At 46.1% G+C, this 25,057-nt stretch overlaps 9 non-coding genes and 1 pseudogene across 9 annotated transcripts; all 10 read right to left on the bottom strand.

The window, feature by feature from the left end:
* Positions 1–722: 722 nt before the first annotated feature.
* On the bottom strand, positions 723–913 carry LOC130307847 (U2 spliceosomal RNA). Its single transcript, XR_008856989.1, has one exon. It is a non-coding gene; the product is annotated as a U2 spliceosomal RNA (small nuclear RNA).
* Positions 914–3,014: 2,101 nt separating this feature from the next.
* Positions 3,015–3,205, bottom strand: LOC130307846 (U2 spliceosomal RNA). The gene has a single exon (XR_008856988.1). It is a non-coding gene; the product is annotated as a U2 spliceosomal RNA (small nuclear RNA).
* A 2,078-nt stretch (positions 3,206–5,283) lies between these two features.
* LOC130307845 (U2 spliceosomal RNA) lies at positions 5,284–5,474 on the bottom strand. The gene has a single exon (XR_008856987.1). It is a non-coding gene; the product is annotated as a U2 spliceosomal RNA (small nuclear RNA).
* A 2,089-nt stretch (positions 5,475–7,563) lies between these two features.
* On the bottom strand, positions 7,564–7,754 carry LOC130307844 (U2 spliceosomal RNA). The gene has a single exon (XR_008856986.1). It is a non-coding gene; the product is annotated as a U2 spliceosomal RNA (small nuclear RNA).
* Positions 7,755–9,838: 2,084 nt separating this feature from the next.
* Positions 9,839–10,024, bottom strand: LOC130307796 (U2 spliceosomal RNA). The gene has a single exon (XR_008856955.1). It is a non-coding gene; the product is annotated as a U2 spliceosomal RNA (small nuclear RNA).
* A 5,389-nt stretch (positions 10,025–15,413) lies between these two features.
* Positions 15,414–15,631, bottom strand: LOC130307819 (U2 spliceosomal RNA; annotated as a pseudogene).
* Positions 15,632–17,703: 2,072 nt separating this feature from the next.
* On the bottom strand, positions 17,704–17,894 carry LOC130307842 (U2 spliceosomal RNA). The gene has a single exon (XR_008856984.1). It is a non-coding gene; the product is annotated as a U2 spliceosomal RNA (small nuclear RNA).
* A 2,094-nt stretch (positions 17,895–19,988) lies between these two features.
* LOC130307778 (U2 spliceosomal RNA) lies at positions 19,989–20,178 on the bottom strand. Its single transcript, XR_008856937.1, has one exon. It is a non-coding gene; the product is annotated as a U2 spliceosomal RNA (small nuclear RNA).
* Positions 20,179–22,266: 2,088 nt separating this feature from the next.
* On the bottom strand, positions 22,267–22,457 carry LOC130307841 (U2 spliceosomal RNA). Its single transcript, XR_008856983.1, has one exon. It is a non-coding gene; the product is annotated as a U2 spliceosomal RNA (small nuclear RNA).
* A 2,089-nt stretch (positions 22,458–24,546) lies between these two features.
* Positions 24,547–24,737, bottom strand: LOC130307839 (U2 spliceosomal RNA). Its single transcript, XR_008856982.1, has one exon. It is a non-coding gene; the product is annotated as a U2 spliceosomal RNA (small nuclear RNA).
* Positions 24,738–25,057: the final 320 nt, after the last annotated feature.

Below are 25,057 nucleotides of genomic sequence, written 5' to 3'. Positions count from 1 at the left end.
GATCTCAAAGTCTGTGCACAGAATTTAGCAAGGGCCTCGCACCTTCTGATGCATCAGGTAGGTGCACTATAGCATAGCCTAACCCTCTGTACTTTGGTCTATATTGATGCGGGACATAGACAGCCAGCTGATGACCAATCCATTAGTGCAATGGATGGCTGGAAGCATTTGTCTTTGCCTTTGCAATACCACAGAAGCAATGCATGGTCAATGTACAGCAATGACACACCTGTGTGAACAGCCAGGAGACCCCCCCATGTTATGTTACATAGTTACATAGTTAGTACGGTCGAAAAAAGACATATGTCCATCAAGTTCAACCAGGGAATTAAGGGGTAGGGGTGTGGCGCGATATTGGGGAAGGGATGAGATTTTATATTTCTTCATAAGCATTAATCTTATTTTGTCAATTAGGAACATTCAGCACCCACCCGCTATCAAGGCAGCTGCCTATCATGTCATGCCCTACCTGCACAGGTGTGCTGGCTACTCAAATGATCCAATTAAGGAGGCCATTTAGTCAGCAGCAGCAGAAGTCCTGTGCCTGGACGCTCCAACAGCGGCCAGACACAAGCAGAAGCAGCAGAAGCAGCAGCAGCACCACCTTTTGTTTTTTGGCTGCAGCAGCAGCAGCAGCAGCAAGGCCCACAGGGCTGGCTAGCTGGCTAGCCAGCAAGCAGGTAGCAATGAAAGTAGGAATCTTTCTTTTTAACCCTGTAAGGGGGTGGTGCACTGTACCCGAAGATACTGCCATATCGGGTCAATGCATAGGGCGACGGAAGCAAGCTTCGAAATCGGCCCCCGTTCTCAAAAATCCATTTAATATATGGTCCCCAGATAGGGGACGTATCAGATATTAAACTGATAAGAACAGATACTACACTTGATCTTAGCCAAAAGGCCGAGAAGCGATAACCGTGAAAGGGGCGGGCCCAACAAGGTCCCCTTCATGGGCACTATCACTGCTTGCTGTCAGGGAGGCTGCCAGACAATTTTCCATGCACACTCTGGGCTGGGGGGCAGTCAACCACCAGTACACACAGCAGAACCTAAACCCATACCATTATTGCTAAGCAGCAAGACAGGGGCCCATTGCACTCCCACGGGGCCTTTTTAAATGCAATCCATAACCCGGATTTGCCAGGAACCCTTCTTACTCCTCCTACTTGCATGTGACACTGGGCTTAGGATCTGCATAGGAAACACACACACAAGCACACACCTACCTTTGTTGCCTGCAGATGCCTCCTTGGCTGTCCCCAAACGGTATCAAACCAACACCCACGGGAAGCTGTAAGCATAGAGGACATGCCTGCACCCCATTGGACTTACCTGTGTGGGTTAAATCCGGGTTATTTGACAACCTATGGCGGTGATGGTTCTGCTCAGGCAGAGCAGTGCTGATGCTCCTCATAAAGCTGTCGCTGCTGTGAAGGTTCTAGGTGACATCACAATCCCTATGGTTACATACACAACAAAGCTGGGTTGTTGTTGTTTACACTCTGCAAGGCCTGTGGAAGTGAGTGGCATCATAGCACTGTAGTTCTGAGGGTTCTAGATGGATGCAACAATCTCCTGTTGCTTCTATGAAGGCCATAATAGACGACATCACCAAACAGCTCCATAGTCACATACACAGCAAAGGAGAGATGTTGTTTACACCTAGTGATGTCAGTGGTATTGAGTGACATCACAGCACAGTGCTAAGGCTCCTGGGCCTGGACACAGCAGCGGCTGCAATATCTCAACGGAGAATACGTTTATATATATGTGTGTGTGTGCGCGTATATATATATATATATATATATATATATATATATATATATATATATATATATATATTTCTCCGCCGAAATCACTTTTAAACCCATTTCCACCTTTTTTTCCCTTCTCTTCCTCTTACTTTTTTTTCACGTTTTTTTACGTTTTTCTCCTTTTCGCCTCTTTTCTGGGCGTATTATTCTTCTTTTTCTTCTTTTTTTTCGTCTAATGCATACCCCATCAGTGCAGCAATGCTTATTCAATACCGCCAGCAGATGGAGACACTGGGGGATAATTTTCTAAGGATTTATACTGATTTTTCCTGTCTGAATTTGTCGCACAGAAAGTTGCAGGCCAAATATGTGTGACATTTCTGCGACTTTAGCTTCTAGAGCATTTTTACAACATTATACATAGGTGCTGAATACATAAAAAGCGACTGTTCAGCGACAGACAAGTCGCATCGGCTGAAAGTAGGCCAGAATGTCAGTCCATGTTGGAGCAGGTTTAGATACAGTCTAAAGCATAGATCTCAAAGTCTGTGCACAGAATTTAGCAAGGGCCTCGCACCTTCTGATGCATCAGGTAGGTGCACTATAGCATAGCCTAACCCTCTGTACTTTGGTCTATATTGATGCGGGACATAGACAGCCAGCTGATGACCAATCCATTAGTGCAATGGATGGCTGGAAGCATTTGTCTTTGCCTTTGCAATACCACAGAAGCAATGCATGGTCAATGTACAGCAATGACACACCTGTGTGAACAGCCAGGAGACCCCCCCATGTTATGTTACATAGTTACATAGTTAGTACGGTCGAAAAAAGACATATGTCCATCAAGTTCAACCAGGGAATTAAGGGGTAGGGGTGTGGCGCGATATTGGGGAAGGGATGAGATTTTATATTTCTTCATAAGCATTAATCTTATTTTGTCAATTAGGAACATTCAGCACCCACCCGCTATCAAGGCAGCTGCCTATCATGTCATGCCCTACCTGCACAGGTGTGCTGGCTACTCAAATGATCCAATTAAGGAGGCCATTTAGTCAGCAGCAGCAGAAGTCCTGTGCCTGGACGCTCCAACAGCGGCCAGACACAAGCAGAAGCAGCAGAAGCAGCAGCAGCAGCACCACCTTTTGTTTTTTGGCTGCAGCAGCAGCAGCAGCAGCAAGGCCCACAGGGCTGGCTAGCTGGCTAGCCAGCAAGCAGGTAGCAATGAAAGTAGGAATCTTTCTTTTTAACCCTGTAAGGGGGTGGTGCACTGTACCCGAAGATACTGCCATATCGGGTCAATGCATAGGGCGACGGAAGCAAGCTTCGAAATCGGCCCCCGTTCTCAAAAATCCATTTAATATATGGTCCCCAGATAGGGGACGTATCAGATATTAAACTGATAAGAACAGATACTACACTTGATCTTAGCCAAAAGGCCGAGAAGCGATAACCGTGAAAGGGGCGGGCCCAACAAGGTCCCCTTCATGGGCACTATCACTGCTTGCTGTCAGGGAGGCTGCCAGACAATTTTCCATGCACACTCTGGGCTGGGGGGCAGTCAACCACCAGTACACACAGCAGAACCTAAACCCATACCATTATTGCTAAGCAGCAAGACAGGGGCCCATTGCACTCCCACGGGGCCTTTTTAAATGCAATCCATAACCCGGATTTGCCAGGAACCCTTCTTACTCCTCCTACTTGCATGTGACACTGGGCTTAGGATCTGCATAGGAAACACACACACAAGCACACACCTACCTTTGTTGCCTGCAGATGCCTCCTTGGCTGTCCCCAAACGGTATCAAACCAACACCCACGGGAAGCTGTAAGCATAGAGGACATGCCTGCACCCCATTGGACTTACCTGTGTGGGTTAAATGCGGGTTATTTGACAACCTATGGCGGTGATGGTTCTGCTCAGGCAGAGCAGTGCTGATGCTCCTCATAAAGCTGTCGCTGCTGTGAAGGTTCTAGGTGACATCACAATCCCTATGGTTACATACACAACAAAGCTGGGTTGTTGTTGTTTACACTCTGCAAGGCCTGTGGAAGTGAGTGACATCATAGCACTGTAGTTCTGAGGGTTCTAGATGGATGCAACAATCTCCTGTTGCTTCTATGAAGGCCATAATAGACGACATCACCAAACAGCTCCATAGTCACATACACAGCAAAGGAGAGATGTTGTTTACACCTAGTGATGTCAGTGGTATTGAGTGACATCACAGCACAGTGCTAAGGCTCCTGGGCCTGGACACAGCAGCGGCTGCAATATCTCAACGGAGAATACGTTTATATATATGTGTGTGTGTGCGCGTATATATATATATATATATATATATATATATATATATTTCTCCGCCGAAATCACTTTTAAACCCATTTCCACCTTTTTTTCCCTTCTCTTCCTCTTACTTTTTTTTCACGTTTTTTTACGTTTTTCTCCTTTTCGCCTCTTTTCTGGGCGTATTATTCTTCTTTTTCTTCTTTTTTTTCGTCTAATGCATACCCCATCAGTGCAGCAATGCTTATTCAATACCGCCAGCAGATGGAGACACTGGGGGATAATTTTCTAAGGATTTATACTGATTTTTCCTGTCTGAATTTGTCGCACAGAAAGTTGCAGGCCAAATATGTGTGACATTTCTGCGACTTTAGCTTCTAGAGCATTTTTACAACATTATACATAGGTGCTGAATACATAAAAAGCGACTGTTCAGCGACAGACAAGTCGCATCGGCTGAAAGTAGGCCAGAATGTCAGTCCATGTTGGAGCAGGTTTAGATACAGTCTAAAGCATAGATCTCAAAGTCTGTGCACAGAATTTAGCAAGGGCCTCGCACCTTCTGATGCATCAGGTAGGTGCACTATAGCATAGCCTAACCCTCTGTACTTTGGTCTATATTGATGCGGGACATAGACAGCCAGCTGATGACCAATCCATTAGTGCAATGGATGGCTGGAAGCATTTGTCTTTGCCTTTGCAATACCACAGAAGCAATGCATGGTCAATGTACAGCAATGACACACCTGTGTGAACAGCCAGGAGACCCCCCCATGTTATGTTACATAGTTACATAGTTAGTACGGTCGAAAAAAGACATATGTCCATCAAGTTCAACCAGGGAATTAAGGGGTAGGGGTGTGGCGCGATATTGGGGAAGGGATGAGATTTTATATTTCTTCATAAGCATTAATCTTATTTTGTCAATTAGGAACATTCAGCACCCACCCGCTATCAAGGCAGCTGCCTATCATGTCATGCCCTACCTGCACAGGTGTGCTGGCTACTCAAATGATCCAATTAAGGAGGCCATTTAGTCAGCAGCAGCAGAAGTCCTGTGCCTGGACGCTCCAACAGCGGCCAGACACAAGCAGAAGCAGCAGAAGCAGCAGCAGCACCACCTTTTGTTTTTTGGCTGCAGCAGCAGCAGCAGCAGCAAGGCCCACAGGGCTGGCTAGCTGGCTAGCCAGCAAGCAGGTAGCAATGAAAGTAGGAATCTTTCTTTTTAACCCTGTAAGGGGGTGGTGCACTGTACCCGAAGATACTGCCATATCGGGTCAATGCATAGGGCGACGGAAGCAAGCTTCGAAATCGGCCCCCGTTCTCAAAAATCCATTTAATATATGGTCCCCAGATAGGGGACGTATCAGATATTAAACTGATAAGAACAGATACTACACTTGATCTTAGCCAAAAGGCCGAGAAGCGATAACCGTGAAAGGGGCGGGCCCAACAAGGTCCCCTTCATGGGCACTATCACTGCTTGCTGTCAGGGAGGCTGCCAGACAATTTTCCATGCACACTCTGGGCTGGGGGGCAGTCAACCACCAGTACACACAGCAGAACCTAAACCCATACCATTATTGCTAAGCAGCAAGACAGGAGCCCATTGCACTCCCACGGGGCCTTTTTAAATGCAATCCATAACCCGGATTTGCCAGGAACCCTTCTTACTCCTCCTACTTGCATGTGACACTGGGCTTAGGATCTGCATAGGAAACACACACACAAGCACACACCTACCTTTGTTGCCTGCAGATGCCTCCTTGGCTGTCCCCAAACGGTATCAAACCAACACCCACGGGAAGCTGTAAGCATAGAGGACATGCCTGCACCCCATTGGACTTACCTGTGTGGGTTAAATCCGGGTTATTTGACAACCTATGGCGGTGATGGTTCTGCTCAGGCAGAGCAGTGCTGATGCTCCTCATAAAGCTGTCGCTGCTGTGAAGGTTCTAGGTGACATCACAATCCCTATGGTTACATACACAACAAAGCTGGGTTGTTGTTGTTTACACTCTGCAAGGCCTGTGGAAGTGAGTGACATCATAGCACTGTAGTTCTGAGGGTTCTAGATGGATGCAACAATCTCCTGTTGCTTCTATGAAGGCCATAATAGACGACATCACCAAACAGCTCCATAGTCACATACACAGCAAAGGAGAGATGTTGTTTACACCTAGTGATGTCAGTGGTATTGAGTGACATCACAGCACAGTGCTAAGGCTCCTGGGCCTGGACACAGCAGCGGCTGCAATATCTCAACGGAGAATACGTTTATATATATGTGTGTGTGTGCGCGTATATATATATATATATATATATATATATATATATATATATATATATATATTTCTCCGCCGAAATCACTTTTAAACCCATTTCCACCTTTTTTTCCCTTCTCTTCCTCTTACTTTTTTTTCACGTTTTTTTACGTTTTTCTCCTTTTCGCCTCTTTTCTGGGCGTATTATTCTTCTTTTTCTTCTTTTTTTTCGTCTAATGCATACCCCATCAGTGCAGCAATGCTTATTCAATACCGCCAGCAGATGGAGACACTGGGGGATAATTTTCTAAGGATTTATACTGATTTTTCCTGTCTGAATTTGTCGCACAGAAAGTTGCAGGCCAAATATGTGTGACATTTCTGCGACTTTAGCTTCTAGAGCATTTTTACAACATTATACATAGGTGCTGAATACATAAAAAGCGACTGTTCAGCGACAGACAAGTCGCATCGGCTGAAAGTAGGCCAGAATGTCAGTCCATGTTGGAGCAGGTTTAGATACAGTCTAAAGCATAGATCTCAAAGTCTGTGCACAGAATTTAGCAAGGGCCTCGCACCTTCTGATGCATCAGGTAGGTGCACTATAGCATAGCCTAACCCTCTGTACTTTGGTCTATATTGATGCGGGACATAGACAGCCAGCTGATGACCAATCCATTAGTGCAATGGATGGCTGGAAGCATTTGTCTTTGCCTTTGCAATACCACAGAAGCAATGCATGGTCAATGTACAGCAATGACACACCTGTGTGAACAGCCAGGAGACCCCCCCATGTTATGTTACATAGTTACATAGTTAGTACGGTCGAAAAAAGACATATGTCCATCAAGTTCAACCAGGGAATTAAGGGGTAGGGGTGTGGTGCGATATTGGGGAAGGGATGAGATTTTATATTTCTTCATAAGCATTAATCTTATTTTGTCAATTAGGAACATTCAGCACCCACCCGCTATCAAGGCAGCTGCCTATCATGTCATGCCCTACCTGCACAGGTGTGCTGGCTACTCAAATGATCCAATTAAGGAGGCCATTTAGTCAGCAGCAGCAGAAGTCCTGTGCCTGGACGCTCCAACAGCGGCCAGACACAAGCAGAAGCAGCAGAAGCAGCAGCAGCACCACCTTTTGTTTTTTGGCTGCAGCAGCAGCAGCAGCAAGGCCCACAGGGCTGGCTAGCTGGCTAGCCAGCAAGCAGGTAGCAATGAAAGTAGGAATCTTTCTTTTTAACCCTGTAAGGGGGTGGTGCACTGTACCCGAAGATACTGCCATATCGGGTCAATGCATAGGGCGACGGAAGCAAGCTTCGAAATCGGCCCCCGTTCTCAAAAATCCATTTAATATATGGTCCCCAGATAGGGGACGTATCAGATATTAAACTGATAAGAACAGATACTACACTTGATCTTAGCCAAAAGGCCGAGAAGCGATAACCGTGAAAGGGGCGGGCCCAACAAGGTCCCCTTCATGGGCACTATCACTGCTTGCTGTCAGGGAGGCTGCCAGACAATTTTCCATGCACACTCTGGGCTGGGGGGCAGTCAACCACCAGTACACACAGCAGAACCTAAACCCATACCATTATTGCTAAGCAGCAAGACAGGGGCCCATTGCACTCCCACGGGGCCTTTTTAAATGCAATCCATAACCCGGATTTGCCAGGAACCCTTCTTACTCCTCCTACTTGCATGTGACACTGGGCTTAGGATCTGCATAGGAAACACACACACAAGCACACACCTACCTTTGTTGCCTGCAGATGCCTCCTTGGCAGTCCCCAAACGGTATCAAACCAACACCCACGGGAAGCTGTAAGCATAGAGGACATGCCTGCACCCCATTGGACTTACCTGTGTGGGTTAAATCCGGGTTATTTGACAACCTATGGCGGTGATGGTTCTGCTCAGGCAGAGCAGTGCTGATGCTCCTCATAAAGCTGTCGCTGCTGTGAAGGTTCTAGGTGACATCACAATCCCTATGGTTACATACACAACAAAGCTGGGTTGTTGTTGTTTACACTCTGCAAGGCCTGTGGAAGTGAGTGACATCATAGCACTGTAGTTCTGAGGGTTCTAGATGGATGCAACAATCTCCTGTTGCTTCTATGAAGGCCATAATAGACGACATCACCAAACAGCTCCATAGTCACATACACAGCAAAGGAGAGATGTTGTTTACACCTAGTGATGTCAGTGGTATTGAGTGACATCACAGCACAGTGCTAAGGCTCCTGGGCCTGGACACAGCAGCGGCTGCAATATCTCAACGGAGAATACGTTTATATCTATGTGTGTGTGTGCGCGTATATATATATATATATATATATATATATATATATATATATATTTCTCCGCCGAAATCACTTTTAAACCCATTTCCACCTTTTTTTCCCTTCTCTTCCTCTTACTTTTTTTTCACGTTTTTTTACGTTTTTCTCCTTTTCGCCTCTTTTCTGGGCGTATTATTCTTCTTTTTCTTCTTTTTTTTCGTCTAATGCATACCCCATCAGTGCAGCAATGCTTATTCAATACCGCCAGCAGATGGAGACACTGGGGGATAATTTTCTAAGGATTTATACTGATTTTTCCTGTCTGAATTTGTCGCACAGAAAGTTGCAGGCCAAATATGTGTGACATTTCTGCGACTTTAGCTTCTAGAGCATTTTTACAACATTATACATAGGTGCTGAATACATAAAAAGCGACTGTTCAGCGACAGACAAGTCGCATCGGCTGAAAGTAGGCCAGAATGTCAGTCCATGTTGGAGCAGGTTTAGATACAGTCTAAAGCATAGATCTCAAAGTCTGTGCACAGAATTTAGCAAGGGCCTCGCACCTTCTGATGCATCAGGTAGGTGCACTATAGCATAGCCTAACCCTCTGTACTTTGGTCTATATTGATGCGGGACATAGACAGCCAGCTGATGACCAATCCATTAGTGCAATGGATGGCTGGAAGCATTTGTCTTTGCCTTTGCAATACCACAGAAGCAATGCATGGTCAATGTACAGCAATGACACACCTGTGTGAACAGCCAGGAGACCCCCCCATGTTATGTTACATAGTTACATAGTTAGTACGGTCGAAAAAAGACATATGTCCATCAAGTTCAACCAGGGAATTAAGGGGTAGGGGTGTGGCGCGATATTGGGGAAGGGATGAGATTTTATATTTCTTCATAAGCATTAATCTTATTTTGTCAATTAGGAACATTCAGCACCCACCCGCTATCAAGGCAGCTGCCTATCATGTCATGCCCTACCTGCACAGGTGTGCTGGCTACTCAAATGATCCAATTAAGGAGGCCATTTAGTCAGCAGCAGCAGAAGTCCTGTGCCTGGACGCTCCAACAGCGGCCAGACACAAGCAGAAGCAGCAGAAGCAGCAGCAGCACCACCTTTTGTTTTTTGGCTGCAGCAGCAGCAGCAGCAGCAAGGCCCACAGGGCTGGCTAGCTGGCTAGCCAGCAAGCAGGTAGCAATGAAAGTAGGAATCTTTCTTTTTAACCCTGTAAGGGGGTGGTGCACTGTACCCGAAGATACTGCCATATCGGGTCAATGCATAGGGCGACGGAAGCAAGCTTCGAAATCGGCCCCCGTTCTCAAAAATCCATTTAATATATGGTCCCCAGATAGGGGACGTATCAGATATTAAACTGATAAGAACAGATAAGGTTTCAACAAAATTTTATTGAATAAATAAGAAACCATACAAAATTTAAAATGCAAAATAATAAAAGGTTCACAAAAGTTTTAAAATACAAATAATAAAACCAGTAATAAAAGGAGAAAAAATAAAAATGGCAGGATAAAACATTATACAAATGTCATAAAAACTGATTATACTGTTATTTCGTTCCATAGAGGCAGACACCACATGGATGCTGCCTCGCTGGCCCCCAACTGTTTCTTGTCTCTTAGGTAATAGATGTACATCTCACTCAGGGCCAGCTTTATACAGTTTTTAACATCAATAAAATCATGTTTAAAAAGTAAGATGTTCCTAACTTTCCAGATGGCATTTTTAAAACAATTAATAATCATCCAGCAGATCATCTGCTGTTTAAAATTGGGGCAGTTAAAAAGACCGTAAAAGACACATTCGTGATTAAAATCTTTTAGGCCGCAGGCCCACTTCAAAAGTGGGCCTACCTTCCTCCAAAGCTCCCGTGCAAAAGGGCAGTTCCAAAATATGTGCAGCACCGTTTCGTCCACTCCGCAGCCATCTCTCGGGCACTTGGCTCTCGCCACCAGTCCTCGCCTGTGCTGAAACTCACGAGTAGGGAGGCACTGGTGGACGATTGCCCAGGCAAGATCCCTGTGTACATTCGCCAGAAACTTCCCGTACACGTTCCGCCATACCTTTTTGGATCTTGCCTGTGTGAAATTGGACACTGCCAGGGTAACCTCACTCCGCCTGAGGACCTTTGATACCTTTCTCTGGTCCCCCAGTATGTCAGGCTCCAAATCTTGGAGACCTAGGAGCCTGACTGTCTTTTCCAACACCACATAATGTTTTGGGGGACACAGAAGCACCGGAGCGTTCAGAGGGATGCGCAACCATCTTTTAAAAACCATGCCCGCAGCGTACCTTAAAAAGCAGCTAAAAATGCCATCGGATTTAATAATTTTAAAACAGAAACAGAAATACTTTATGTAAAAGAAAGTAAAAAGGTTAGGAACATCTTTCCCGCCATTATCTTTACTTTTGTACATAAAATCACGCTTTAATTTCTCCATTTTTGAACCCCATAAAAAAGTAAAAACAATTCTAGTTACTTTTTTAATGTATAAAATAGATGGAGGAAATACCATGGCAATGTATAGCATAATAGGGAGTAAAACCATCTTTATTATTAAAATCTTCCCCTCCATGGTAAGGTTTCTAAGATTCCACATTAAAATCTTCTTCTCCATCTTAGCTATAGCTGAATCCCAGTTAGGGCTCCCATCATTGACCTGGTTAAAAACAATACCTAAAACTTTAATTTGATCCTGTTGCATTGTGACTCCTGGGGTGATGGATGAATCCCAGGAGCCAATATAAAAACAGTCACATTTATCTGTGTTTAGCTTAAAACCAGAGACCTCGCAGAAATAGCTGGTGTTCCTCAATGCCCCCCTCATGGATGGAGAGTCCGGGCACAGTATGGTGACATCATCCATGTACCCCAACACCTTTAGATGGGTCCCTCCTCCACCAGGTATCGGTACGCCTCTTACTACCCGGTCTTTTCTGAGGAGGGCCATCAGTGGTTCGATTGCGCAAATAAAAAGGAGTGGGGACAGGGGTCAGCCCTGTTTGACACCTGATAAAAGAGGAACACCGCTGGTTAAAAAGCCATTAACAGAGACTTGACTAAAACAGGATCGGTATAAAAGCATGATTCGGCTTAAAATCGTTTCAGGCACTGCCATCTTTTTAAGAACTAAAAACAGGTATTCATGGGAGACCCTATCAAAGGCTTTTTCAAAGTCTAAGGATAAAATTGCTACAGTTTGATTTCTATCCTTAAAATACCATAAAACATCTCTTAAAATATTTAGGGATTCAGCTATAGACCTTCCAGGTACCCCACAAACCTGATTTGGGTGAATTAATTTATGAATAAAAGGTTTAAAACGGACAGCTAATAACTTGGCTAAAACTTTATAATCAACATTTAAAAGTGTGATGGGGCGCCAATTTTTTAGCATATCCTTTTCACCCTTTTTAAAAAGTAATGATACAATCCCCCTCCTCCAGGAAGGGGGAAGTTCATTAACAATAAAAGTTTCTTTATACAATAAAACCATATCATCCTTTAAAATATCCCAAAAAGCTAAATAAAATTCGATGGGTAAACCATCTTCCCCAGGGGCCTTCCCACTAGAAAAACTTTTAAAAACAAATAAAAGTTCATCTAAGTTAAGATCACGGGATAAAACCTCCTGGTCTAAAACATCTAGCTTAAAATCAAGGGAATTAAGAACATGTTCTAAAAAGGATGGATTAAGATCTTTCTTATTAAAAAGAAGCTGGTAGAAGTTAAAAACTGCATCTAACATGCCTTTTGGAGTGGATTCACCCTCAAGGTTTTGGATGATATCCCTCCTATTCATCACTTTTTTAAAAAAGAAACGGGAACATTTCTCGCCCTCCTCCAGGTGCTGCACATGTGAGTTAAAAATGATTTGTTTCCCTTTCTTTTCTATGGCATGTTTTATTTCAGTTTTAAGGTTTAAAATATCATTTTCTACATCCATACCAGCTTCTTTCAATTTAAAAAGTACATTTAAACGCATGTTAAGAACATAAAACCACTGTTTTTCCATTTTTGCCTTCTTCTTACCTGCTTTGATAAAAAAAAATCTGATTTTAGATTTGGTGCCCTCCCACCAGTGCAGCATAGGCTCGTGGGGTTTTCTTTGTGATTGCCAGCATTGGTAGGTCCGCACAAACTCCTCTTTTATCTCAGGGTCCTCTAGGAGTGTGGTGTTTAATCTCCAGAGGCCCCTTTTTGCTTTTTGCTCCCCCTCTAGCTCCAGGCCCACCAAGAGGAGCTTATGATCAGAGAAGATATTCTGCTCGAGCGTGCATTTCAGGGGTTTAAAAGCTCTAGAGGAAAAAATAAAATCGATTCTGGAGCTCACTCTTCCATTGGACCATGTGGCGCCTGGGTCCTCCGGCAAGAGATCCTTCCAGCAATCTTTCAAATTAAAATCATCAATAAAATTTTTAAGCAGGTAAGAAGTGCGGTCTTTACGATTAATATCCCCACCCTGCCGGTGTTCCCCATCACGTATGCAGTTAAAATCACCTCCCACCAGCAGGGGGGAAGACCCAACACAAAACAGTGGTAAAATTTCAAATAGTTCTGCCCGCTCCTGTTTATCAGGAGGGGCATACACATTTAAAACACGAATTAAAAGTCCATTAAAATATAGATGAATTAAAAGAGCTCTGCCAGGCACAATCTCAGTTACTGTATGAATAGAAAAGGACTGGCCTCGGCAGAGCAGCCCAACACCCACAGAACGACAGTCATTTGCACCGGACCATATGGATGGGCCCAGCTTCCAGTCTTCTTTTAAGTCTTTATAGTCCATTTTACTAGGGATTCCACATTCTTGTAGCAGGCAAAGGTCAAAGTCACATGTCTCTAGATAAGAAAATAAAGCAGCCCTGCGATCAGGGCTCTTTAAGGACCTCACATTGAGTGAGGCAATTTTTACAGGGATAGGCATAGTTTATGGAGAGTCCGTGCTTGGAGAATCAAAGTCAATAATAAGCTGCGTACCGTCATCCCCCGCCTGCGGGGTCATCAGCTCCTTGATGTTCTGAGGGTCGGAGCTTGAGATCGATGATGCCCCGACCCTGAGCTCGCTCTCGTCCGAACTACGGCACGCCGCTTTCCTTTGAATGTCTTCCTCTTCTTCTTCTCTTTGTCTTTTAAATGTCACACTGCTGTCCATATCCTCTGTGTTGCTCTCACTCGATGTAATCTCTGGCCCCCGGCTGATGGATCTGCGTCTTCTTTCATCATTTGACGACTGGAACTGCTGCACAGGGGCCTGTGAGGCCTCTTTTCCGGAACCTTTGCCGCTACCTTGGGAAGTTTTCATCGCTTGTTCCCCAGCAAGCGTTGCTGAGGACTGTTGCTCCAACTTCCCCATCGATCGACGATGGCCAGTTTTACCCACCGGGTCCACTGCTGGCGGGGCAGCAAACCCTGGTTTGGCGCCACTTGTCTTCTTGGCCCTGTCCTGTATAGGCGGAGTAACAGGACCGGGCTCAGACCTGGCCACCTGGCTCCCCTTCCGGCGGGCTTTCACCGGGGCCTCTTCGTCCGGAGCAGGGCGACCCTGGGCCAAGCCAGTACCTGGCTTATGCTGCAATTTTGGGTCCACTTTTGCCCCCACCGAGGCCCGTCGGCTGCCACCCGCCACAGGTGAGCCCCCTTCAGAAGTTTCGGCGGGCTCTTGAGCCAGGTAGGAAGTCGATCGACGTCTTTCAATTTCCCGGGCAGTAAACTCGATCACCCGCCCGGGCTTCGTGGAATCCCCATGGCCTCCCCCTAGCACTACCACCGGTGGGCCCCCCGATGGAGCACCAGAGGTCTTGGGCCTGGACCCATCAGTACCTGCCATCTGGGGTTTGGGCATCTTAAAAAAGGACGTCTTTTGTCCTGTCCCCTCTTTGGGTGGGCCCAGCCTTGACCCACCCATCGTAGTTTTTGCTTTATGGGGACAGGAATTAAAATCGTGATTTTCCTCTCCGCAGAGGTTGCACCTTATCGTATGGCTACATCTTGAGGCTATGTGACCTTCTTGGCCACACCTATTGCAGCGAATCACACGCTCCGCGCCGCAGGTCTCCTGGGTGTGGCCAAACCTCAAGCAATTTCGGCAATACATAGGCATTTGAGGATAGAACAGGAAGCCCCGAACTCTCCCGATGGCAAAATTTGGGGGCGGATGGCAAAGACCCCCAATACCACCGGGATCCTTACGGAGCTTGACCCAGAACTTCCTCTTGCCGTTCCAGAACCGCACGGAGTTCAAGATTTTGTTTGCGAATCGCACCTCTTCGCAGTATCGCCGAAGAAAAGTGGCTATATCCTCCGTGGTCACATGAGGGCTGTGCATAGCCACCACCAACGGTATATGTTCCTCACCATAGAGGAACTGGAACGAAAGACCGTCGAGTCGATCGTCCCTCTGGTCCGCACCAGACAAGGTTGCATAGATGTTATCGCAACACGCCGTGGCCGTGAAGGTGACGGTATACAGGCCACGGCTTTCCTGGTCATTTAGACACAGGATGTCCTCCCTGTTGAGGCGGAAGTAGTCAAGAAGAATCACCTCCGCAATGAAGCGGAGGTTCTTCAACTGACGATGGCTCTCCGACACCTCTATGCGGATGGTATTTCGCATCGACATTTCCCCAGAGGGGAAAGCCCAGGAGAACGGCATCTTCCACACCCAGGGACTAAGCCCCTTCCCCAATAGCAGCAGGGGCTCGGAATCCCGCTATAAAAGCGGAACCCTTACCCAAGGCAGAGGTCGGGGGTACCCTAGGTGCTTCCGAAGCTACAGGTAACGCTCAACGTACCGAAAATGCCTTCTGAGACACAAGGTCCCAGAGACAGGGGGATCGCAACCCGTTGTCCGTGGACTAAGCCCGCTCCCCAATAGCAGCAAGGGGGTGAAGTCCCTCCGTAAGGAGAGACAATCCCCCAAGGCCGAGAAGCGGGGTACCACAGACACCTTCCGACCAGACCAAATGCAGATACTACACTTGATCTTAGCCAAAAGGCCGAGAAGCGATAACCGTGAAAGGGGCGGGCCCAACAAGGTCCCCTTCATGGGCACTATCACTGCTTGCTGTCAGGGAGGCTGCCAGACAATTTTCCATGCACACTCTGGGCTGGGGGGCAGTCAACCACCAGTACACACAGCAGAACCTAAACCCATACCATTATTGCTAAGCAGCAAGACAGGGGCCCATTGCACTCCCACGGGGCCTTTTTAAATGCAATCCATAACCCGGATTTGCCAGGAACCCTTCTTACTCCTCCTACTTGCATGTGACACTGGGCTTAGGATCTGCATAGGAAACACACACACAAGCACACACCTACCTTTGTTGCCTGCAGATGCCTCCTTGGCTGTCCCCAAACGGTATCAAACCAACACCCACGGGAAGCTGTAAGCATAGAGGACATGCCTGCACCCCATTGGACTTACCTGTGTGGGTTAAATCCGGGTTATTTGACAACCTATGGCGGTGATGGTTCTGCTCAGGCAGAGCAGTGCTGATGCTCCTCATAAAGCTGTCGCTGCTGTGAAGGTTCTAGGTGACATCACAATCCCTATGGTTACATACACAACAAAGCTGGGTTGTTGTTGTTTACACTCTGCAAGGCCTGTGGAAGTGAGTGACATCATAGCACTGTAGTTCTGAGGGTTCTAGATGGATGCAACAATCTCCTGTTGCTTCTATGAAGGCCATAATAGACGACATCACCAAACAGCTCCATAGTCACATACACAGCAAAGGAGAGATGTTGTTTACACCTAGTGATGTCAGTGGTATTGAGTGACATCACAGCACAGTGCTAAGGCTCCTGGGCCTGGACACAGCAGCGGCTGCAATATCTCAACGGAGAATACGTTTATATATATGTGTGTGTGTGCGCGTATATATATATATATATATATATATATATATTTCTCCGCCGAAATCACTTTTAAACCCATTTCCACCTTTTTTTCCCTTCTCTTCCTCTTACTTTTTTTTCACGTTTTTTTACGTTTTTCTCCTTTTCGCCTCTTTTCTGGGCGTATTATTCTTCTTTTTCTTCTTTTTTTTCGTCTAATGCATACCCCATCAGTGCAGCAATGCTTATTCAATACCGCCAGCAGATGGAGACACTGGGGGATAATTTTCTAAGGATTTATACTGATTTTTCCTGTCTGAATTTGTCGCACAGAAAGTTGCAGGCCAAATATGTGTGACATTTCTGCGACTTTAGCTTCTAGAGCATTTTTACAACATTATACATAGGTGCTGAATACATAAAAAGCGACTGTTCAGCGACAGACAAGTCGCATCGGCTGAAAGTAGGCCAGAATGTCAGTCCATGTTGGAGCAGGTTTAGATACAGTCTAAAGCATAGATCTCAAAGTCTGTGCACAGAATTTAGCAAGGGCCTCGCACCTTCTGATGCATCAGGTAGGTGCACTATAGCATAGCCTAACCCTCTGTACTTTGGTCTATATTGATGCGGGACATAGACAGCCAGCTGATGACCAATCCATTAGTGCAATGGATGGCTGGAAGCATTTGTCTTTGCCTTTGCAATACCACAGAAGCAATGCATGGTCAATGTACAGCAATGACACACCTGTGTGAACAGCCAGGAGACCCCCCCATGTTATGTTACATAGTTACATAGTTAGTACGGTCGAAAAAAGACATATGTCCATCAAGTTCAACCAGGGAATTAAGGGGTAGGGGTGTGGCGCGATATTGGGGAAGGGATGAGATTTTATATTTCTTCATAAGCATTAATCTTATTTTGTCAATTAGGAACATTCAGCACCCACCCGCTATCAAGGCAGCTGCCTATCATGTCATGCCCTACCTGCACAGGTGTGCTGGCTACTCAAATGATCCAATTAAGGAGGCCATTTAGTCAGCAGCAGCAGAAGTCCTGTGCCTGGACGCTCCAACAGCGGCCAGACACAAGCAGAAGCAGCAGAAGCAGCAGCAGCACCACCTTTTGTTTTTTGGCTGCAGCAGCAGCAGCAGCAGCAAGGCCCACAGGGCTGGCTAGCTGGCTAGCCAGCAAGCAGGTAGCAATGAAAGTAGGAATCTTTCTTTTTAACCCTGTAAGGGGGTGGTGCACTGTACCCGAAGATACTGCCATATCGGGTCAATGCATAGGGCGACGGAAGCAAGCTTCGAAATCGGCCCCCGTTCTCAAAAATCCATTTAATATATGGTCCCCAGATAGGGGACGTATCAGATATTAAACTGATAAGAACAGATACTACACTTGATCTTAGCCAAAAGGCCGAGAAGCGATAACCGTGAAAGGGGCGGGCCCAACAAGGTCCCCTTCATGGGCACTATCACTGCTTGCTGTCAGGGAGGCTGCCAGACAATTTTCCATGCACACTCTGGGCTGGGGGGCAGTCAACCACCAGTACACACAGCAGAACCTAAACCCATACCATTATTGCTAAGCAGCAAGACAGGGGCCCATTGCACTCCCACGGGGCCTTTTTAAATGCAATCCATAACCCGGATTTGCCAGGAACCCTTCTTACTCCTCCTACTTGCATGTGACACTGGGCTTAGGATCTGCATAGGAAACACACACACAAGCACACACCTACCTTTGTTGCCTGCAGATGCCTCCTTGGCAGTCCCCAAACGGTATCAAACCAACACCCACGGGAAGCTGTAAGCATAGAGGACATGCCTGCACCCCATTGGACTTACCTGTGTGGGTTAAATCCGGGTTATTTGACAACCTATGGCGGTGATGGTTCTGCTCAGGCAGAGCAGTGCTGATGCTCCTCATAAAGCTGTCGCTGCTGTGAAGGTTCTAGGTGACATCACAATCCCTATGGTTACATACACAACAAAGCTGGGTTGTTGTTGTTTACACTCTGCAAGGCCTGTGGAAGTGAGTGACATCATAGCACTGTAGTTCTGAGGGTTCTAGATGGATGCAACAATCTCCTGTTGCTTCTATGAAGGCCATAATAGACGACATCACCAAACAGCTCCATAGTCACATACACAGCAAAGGAGAGATGTTGTTTACACCTAGTGATGTCAGTGGTATTGAGTGACATCACAGCACAGTGCTAAGGCTCCTGGGCCTGGACACAGCAGCGGCTGCAATATCTCAACGGAGAATACGTTTATATATATGTGTGTGTGTGCGCGTATATATATATATATATATATATATATATATATATATATATATATATATATATTTCTCCGCCGAAATCACTTTTAAACCCATTTCCACCTTTTTTTCCCTTCTCTTCCTCTTACTTTTTTTTCACGTTTTTTTACGTTTTTCTCCTTTTCGCCTCTTTTCTGGGCGTATTATTCTTCTTTTTCTTCTTTTTTTTCGTCTAATGCATACCCCATCAGTGCAGCAATGCTTATTCAATACCGCCAGCAGATGGAGACACTGGGGGATAATTTTCTAAGGATTTATACTGATTTTTCCTGTCTGAATTTGTCGCACAGAAAGTTGCAGGCCAAATATGTGTGACATTTCTGCGACTTTAGCTTCTAGAGCATTTTTACAACATTATACATAGGTGCTGAATACATAAAAAGCGACTGTTCAGCGACAGACAAGTCGCATCGGCTGAAAGTAGGCCAGAATGTCAGTCCATGTTGGAGCAGGTTTAGATACAGTCTAAAGCATAGATCTCAAAGTCTGTGCACAGAATTTAGCAAGGGCCTCGCACCTTCTGATGCATCAGGTAGGTGCACTATAGCATAGCCTAACCCTCTGTACTTTGGTCTATATTGATGCGGGACATAGACAGCCAGCTGATGACCAATCCATTAGTGCAATGGATGGCTGGAAGCATTTGTCTTTGCCTTTGCAATACCACAGAAGCAATGCATGGTCAATGTACAGCAATGACACACCTGTGTGAACAGCCAGGAGACCCCCCCATGTTATGTTACATAGTTACATAGTTAGTACGGTCGAAAAAAGACATATGTCCATCAAGTTCAACCAGGGAATTAAGGGGTAGGGGTGTGGCGCGATATTGGGGAAGGGATGAGATTTTATATTTCTTCATAAGCATTAATCTTATTTTGTCAATTAGGAACATTCAGCACCCACCCGCTATCAAGGCAGCTGCCTATCATGTCATGCCCTACCTGCACAGGTGTGCTGGCTACTCAAATGATCCAATTAAGGAGGCCATTTAGTCAGCAGCAGCAGAAGTCCTGTGCCTGGACGCTCCAACAGCGGCCAGACACAAGCAGAAGCAGCAGAAGCAGCAGCAGCACCACCTTTTGTTTTTTGGCTGCAGCAGCAGCAGCAGCAGCAAGGCCCACAGGGCTGGCTAGCTGGCTAGCCAGCAAGCAGGTAGCAATGAAAGTAGGAATCTTTCTTTTTAACCCTGTAAGGGGGTGGTGCACTGTACCCGAAGATACTGCCATATCGGGTCAATGCATAGGGCGACGGAAGCAAGCTTCAAATCGGCCCCCGTTCTCAAAAATCCATTTAATATATGGTCCCCAGATAGGGGACGTATCAGATATTAAACTGATAAGAACAGATACTACACTTGATCTTAGCCAAAAGGCCGAGAAGCGATAACCGTGAAAGGGGCGGGCCCAACAAGGTCCCCTTCATGGGCACTATCACTGCTTGCTGTCAGGGAGGCTGCCAGACAATTTTCCATGCACACTCTGGGCTGGGGGGCAGTCAACCACCAGTACACACAGCAGAACCTAAACCCATACCATTATTGCTAAGCAGCAAGACAGGGGCCCATTGCACTCCCACGGGGCCTTTTTAAATGCAATCCATAACCCGGATTTGCCAGGAACCCTTCTTACTCCTCCTACTTGCATGTGACACTGGGCTTAGGATCTGCATAGGAAACACACACACAAGCACACACCTACCTTTGTTGCCTGCAGATGCCTCCTTGGCTGTCCCCAAACGGTATCAAACCAACACCCACGGGAAGCTGTAAGCATAGAGGACATGCCTGCACCCCATTGGACTTACCTGTGTGGGTTAAATCCGGGTTATTTGACAACCTATGGCGGTGATGGTTCTGCTCAGGCAGAGCAGTGCTGATGCTCCTCATAAAGCTGTCGCTGCTGTGAAGGTTCTAGGTGACATCACAATCCCTATGGTTACATACACAACAAAGCTGGGTTGTTGTTGTTTACACTCTGCAAGGCCTGTGGAAGTGAGTGACATCATAGCACTGTAGTTCTGAGGGTTCTAGATGGATGCAACAATCTCCTGTTGCTTCTATGAAGGCCATAATAGACGACATCACCAAACAGCTCCATAGTCACATACACAGCAAAGGAGAGATGTTGTTTACACCTAGTGATGTCAGTGGTATTGAGTGACATCACAGCACAGTGCTAAGGCTCCTGGGCCTGGACACAGCAGCGGCTGCAATATCTCAACGGAGAATACGTTTATATATATGTGTGTGTGTGCGCGTATATATATATATATATATATATATATATATATATATATATATATATTTCTCCGCCGAAATCACTTTTAAACCCATTTCCACCTTTTTTTCCCTTCTCTTCCTCTTACTTTTTTTTCACGTTTTTTTACGTTTTTCTCCTTTTCGCCTCTTTTCTGGGCGTATTATTCTTCTTTTTCTTCTTTTTTTTCGTCTAATGCATACCCCATCAGTGCAGCAATGCTTATTCAATACCGCCAGCAGATGGAGACACTGGGGGATAATTTTCTAAGGATTTATACTGATTTTTCCTGTCTGAATTTGTCGCACAGAAAGTTGCAGGCCAAATATGTGTGACATTTCTGCGACTTTAGCTTCTAGAGCATTTTTACAACATTATACATAGGTGCTGAATACATAAAAAGCGACTGTTCAGCGACAGACAAGTCGCATCGGCTGAAAGTAGGCCAGAATGTCAGTCCATGTTGGAGCAGGTTTAGATACAGTCTAAAGCATAGATCTCAAAGTCTGTGCACAGAATTTAGCAAGGGCCTCGCACCTTCTGATGCATCAGGTAGGTGCACTATAGCATAGCCTAACCCTCTGTACTTTGGTCTATATTGATGCGGGACATAGACAGCCAGCTGATGACCAATCCATTAGTGCAATGGATGGCTGGAAGCATTTGTCTTTGCCTTTGCAATACCACAGAAGCAATGCATGGTCAATGTACAGCAATGACACACCTGTGTGAACAGCCAGGAGACCCCCCCATGTTATGTTACATAGTTACATAGTTAGTACGGTCGAAAAAAGACATATGTCCATCAAGTTCAACCAGGGAATTAAGGGGTAGGGGTGTGGCGCGATATTGGGGAAGGGATGAGATTTTATATTTCTTCATAAGCATTAATCTTATTTTGTCAATTAGGAACATTCAGCACCCACCCGCTATCAAGGCAGCTGCCTATCATGTCATGCCCTACCTGCACAGGTGTGCTGGCTACTCAAATGATCCAATTAAGGAGGCCATTTAGTCAGCAGCAGCAGAAGTCCTGTGCCTGGACGCTCCAACAGCGGCCAGACACAAGCAGAAGCAGCAGAAGCAGCAGCAGCACCACCTTTTGTTTTTTGGCTGCAGCAGCAGCAGCAGCAGCAAGGCCCACAGGGCTGGCTAGCTGGCTAGCCAGCAAGCAGGTAGCAATGAAAGTAGGAATCTTTCTTTTTAACCCTGTAAGGGGGTGGTGCACTGTACCCGAAGATACTGCCATATCGGGTCAATGCATAGGGCGACGGAAGCAAGCTTCGAAATCGGCCCCCGTTCTCAAAAATCCATTTAATATATGGTCCCCAGATAGGGGACGTATCAGATATTAAACTGATAAGAACAGATACTACACTTGATCTTAGCCAAAAGGCCGAGAAGCGATAACCGTGAAAGGGGCGGGCCCAACAAGGTCCCCTTCATGGGCACTATCACTGCTTGCTGTCAGGGAGGCTGCCAGACAATTTTCCATGCACACTCTGGGCTGGGGGGCAGTCAACCACCAGTACACACAGCAGAACCTAAACCCATACCATTATTGCTAAGCAGCAAGACAGGGGCCCATTGCACTCCCACGGGGCCTTTTTAAATGCAATCCATAACCCGGATTTGCCAGGAACCCTTCTTACTCCTCCTACTTGCATGTGACACTGGGCTTAGGATCTGCATAGGAAACACACACACAAGCACACACCTACCTTTGTTGCCTGCAGATGCCTCCTTGGCTGTCCCCAAACGGTATCAAACCAACACCCACGGGAAGCTGTAAGCATAGAGGACATGCCTGCACCCCATTGGACTTACCTGTGTGGGTTAAATCCGGGTTATTTGACAACCTATGGCGGTGATGGTTCTGCTCAGGCAGAGCAGTGCTGATGCTCCTCATAAAGCTGTCGCTGCTGTGAAGGTTCTAGGTGACATCACAATCCCTATGGTTACATACACAACAAAGCTGGGTTGTTGTTGTTTACACTCTGCAAGGCCTGTGGAAGTGAGTGACATCATAGCACTGTAGTTCTGAGGGTTCTAGATGGATGCAACAATCTCCTGTTGCTTCTATGAAGGCCATAATAGACGACATCACCAAACAGCTCCATAGTCACATACACAGCAAAGGAGAGATGTTGTTTACACCTAGTGATGTCAGTGGTATTGAGTGACATCACAGCACAGTGCTAAGGCTCCTGGGCCTGGACACAGCAGCGGCTGCAATATCTCAACGGAGAATACGTTTATATATATGTGTGTGTGTGCGCGTATATATATATATATATATATATATATATATATATATATATATATTTCTCCGCCGAAATCACTTTTAAACCCATTTCCACCTTTTTTTCCCTTCTCTTCCTCTTACTTTTTTTTCACGTTTTTTTACGTTTTTCTCCTTTTCGCCTCTTTTCTGGGCGTATTATTCTTCTTTTTCTTCTTTTTTTTCGTCTAATGCATACCCCATCAGTGCAGCAATGCTTATTCAATACCGCCAGCAGATGGAGACACTGGGGGATAATTTTCTAAGGATTTATACTGATTTTTCCTGTCTGAATTTGTCGCACAGAAAGTTGCAGGCCAAATATGTGTGACATTTCTGCGACTTTAGCTTCTAGAGCATTTTTACAACATTATACATAGGTGCTGAATACATAAAAAGCGACTGTTCAGCGACAGACAAGTCGCATCGGCTGAAAGTAGGCCAGAATGTCAGTCCATGTTGGAGCAGGTTTAGATACAGTCTAAAGCATAGATCTCAAAGTCTGTGCACAGAATTTAGCAAGGGCCTCGCACCTTCTGATGCATCAGGTAGGTGCACTATAGCATAGCCTAACCCTCTGTACTTTGGTCTATATTGATGCGGGACATAGACAGCCAGCTGATGACCAATCCATTAGTGCAATGGATGGCTGGAAGCATTTGTCTTTGCCTTTGCAATACCACAGAAGCAATGCATGGTCAATGTACAGCAATGACACACCTGTGTGAACAGCCAGGAGACCCCCCCATGTTATGTTACATAGTTACATAGTTAGTACGGTCGAAAAAAGACATATGTCCATCAAGTTCAACCAGGGAATTAAGGGGTAGGGGTGTGGCGCGATATTGGGGAAGGGATGAGATTTTATATTTCTTCATAAGCATTAATCTTATTTTGTCAATTAGGAACATTCAGCACCCACCCGCTATCAAGGCAGCTGCCTATCATGTCATGCCCTACCTGCACAGGTGTGCTGGCTACTCAAATGATCCAATTAAGGAGGCCATTTAGTCAGCAGCAGCAGAAGTCCTGTGCCTGGACGCTCCAACAGCGGCCAGACACAAGCAGAAGCAGCAGAAGCAGCAGCAGCACCACCTTTTGTTTTTTGGCTGCAGCAGCAGCAGCAGCAGCAGCAAGGCCCACAGGGCTGGCTAGCTGGCTAGCCAGCAAGCAGGTAGCAATGAAAGTAGGAATCTTTCTTTTTAACCCTGTAAGGGGGTGGTGCACTGTACCCGAAGATACTGCCATATCGGGTCAATGCATAGGGCGACGGAAGCAAGCTTCGAAATCGGCCCCCGTTCTCAAAAATCCATTTAATATATGGTCCCCAGATAGGGGACGTATCAGATATTAAACTGATAAGAACAGATACTACACTTGATCTTAGCCAAAAGGCCGAGAAGCGATAACCGTGAAAGGGGCGGGCCCAACAAGGTCCCCTTCATGGGCACTATCACTGCTTGCTGTCAGGGAGGCTGCCAGACAATTTCCATGCACACTCTGGGCTGGGGGGCAGTCAACCACCAGTACACACAGCAGAACCTAAACCCATACCATTATTGCTAAGCAGCAAGACAGGGGCCCATTGCACTCCCACGGGGCCTTTTTAAATGCAATCCATAACCCGGATTTGCCAGGAACCCTTCTTACTCCTCCTACTTGCATGTGACACTGGGCTTAGGATCTGCATAGGAAACACACACACAAGCACACACCTACCTTTGTTG

This window comes from Hyla sarda, unplaced genomic scaffold (assembly GCF_029499605.1).
Source record: "Hyla sarda isolate aHylSar1 unplaced genomic scaffold, aHylSar1.hap1 scaffold_144, whole genome shotgun sequence".
Taxonomy (NCBI): Eukaryota; Metazoa; Chordata; class Amphibia; order Anura; family Hylidae; genus Hyla; species Hyla sarda.
This window is presented reverse-complemented; position numbering and strand designations above follow the sequence as displayed.